This window comes from Cynara cardunculus, unplaced genomic scaffold, assembly GCF_001531365.2.
Source record: "Cynara cardunculus var. scolymus isolate 2C unplaced genomic scaffold, CcrdV1 Un_Scaffold_2832, whole genome shotgun sequence".
Lineage (NCBI taxonomy): Eukaryota > Viridiplantae > Streptophyta > Magnoliopsida > Asterales > Asteraceae > Cynara > Cynara cardunculus.
Window position 1 is genome coordinate 41,125 of NW_020201235.1, and position 1,890 is coordinate 43,014.

Here is a 1,890-nt window from a genome sequence, read left to right on the forward strand (position 1 = left end):
TGATGATACCCTGATCTTAAATCAATCTTGGAGAAATAACTTGCTCCTACCAATTGGTTGAACAAGTCATCAATCCTCGGTAAATGATACTTGTTTTTTATTGTTAACTTATTCAATTCACGACAGTCTATACACATTCGCATAGACCCATCCTTTTTTTTGACAAATAAGACCGAAGCTCCCCAAGGTGAAGTGTTAGGCCTAATAAACCCCTTATCAGTTAAATCTTTCAACTATGCAACCAGTTCTTTCAATTCAGATGGAGCTAAACGATACGGCGCCTTTGCTACTGGTACAGCTCCTGGTACTAAATCAATTCGGAACTCAATGACTCTATCTGGCGGTAATCCAGATAAGTCTTCTGGAAAGACTTCTGGATATTCACTAATAATCGGAATTGATTTTTCTTTTCTCTTTTCTTTCTTCAGATCAATTACATATGCCAAACATCTTTGGCACTTCTTCCGAATACTTTTATGGGCTTTTATTACTGACAAAATACTGGTATGATGATTCTGACGATCACCATAAATAACAACTGTTCTCTGGTCTGGCAGAATAATTCTGATTATTTTCTGATTACAAACAATGCTAGCCCGATACTTTGCCAACCAGTCCATACTCACTACTATGTCAAATTCTTTCATTAGCATAGGAAATAACCGGATCGAAAGTTCACAGTCCTCAATAACAATAATACAGTTATTGTACACACTAGTAACAATTTTCTGACTATTAGCAGTATTAACTACTAGTTATTGTACACACTAGTAACAGTTTTCTGACTATTAACAGTATTAACTACTAGTTATTGTACACACTAGTAACAGTTTTCTGACTATTAGCAGTATTAACTACTAACTCATCATCAAGTAGCACAGAATTCAAACATGCAGTTTGAGCAAACAATGGAGATACAAACAAAAAGTTTGCACCAGAGTCAAATAACACCTTAGCACGTATTGAATTCAGAAGAAATGTACCTGTTACTACATCCGGTGATGCTTCTGCCTCATTCTTAGTCATCTGGAAGGATCGTCCCCGCGCCCCTCTTTGCCTTCCTCTATTCACAGTAGGTCTTCCCTGTGTACCGGACGCATTACTCCCCATTGTTAACTGTGGAGTTCTCAACAAGGGACAATTTGGTCGAATATGATCCGAAGAATTGCAATTAAAACATCTTCTGTTAGTTGGGCAGTTTCTAGACAGATGACCTGCTTCTTCGCACTTATAACATTTCCTTGGGTCCATCTTGTATTCACCCTGATGAACTTGTCGGCACTGTGAGCAGACTTTCTCACTAATCTTTTGCTCAGATCTGTTATCATATCTAACAGTTTTCAGCCCTCGAAAAGATGAAGGTCCCCCCCCCATTTTCTTTTCTCCATAACCTTTTCTTCTGATTGTCTATTCTTATTTCGTTCGGTCACCTCAGCTGCATCTACTGTTAGTGGAAAGGTATTGGGGTTCATAGCAATAACAAACTCTCTAATTAAGGATTTCAAACCCCAAATATACCTCTCTATTTTCCTGGATTCAGTCAAAACATAATGTTCAGCAAAGCGAGAGTATTCAATGAATCTTTTAGTATACTCCCGAACCGTTCCTGTTAGGACTGAAAATCAGTATTAATTGTATTCGTCTTAAAAGTTAAATATAGTCTATAATTGTAAAAGTCAGCGTGTTTGACTTTCTTATAGGAGTTTGACTTTGATTTGTCTTTAATAGTTTGACCATATAAATATGGTTTGTCTTTGTAATTAGAAGGAGGAGAGCTTATTTGTAAATCAATACGTAAAGAAAGGTTTGACCATATTGAAAGATCTTGACTTTCTCTCTCAATGTTCATGTGATGTTCTTGAATGCTATATCCTAATCTGCCATTGTTAT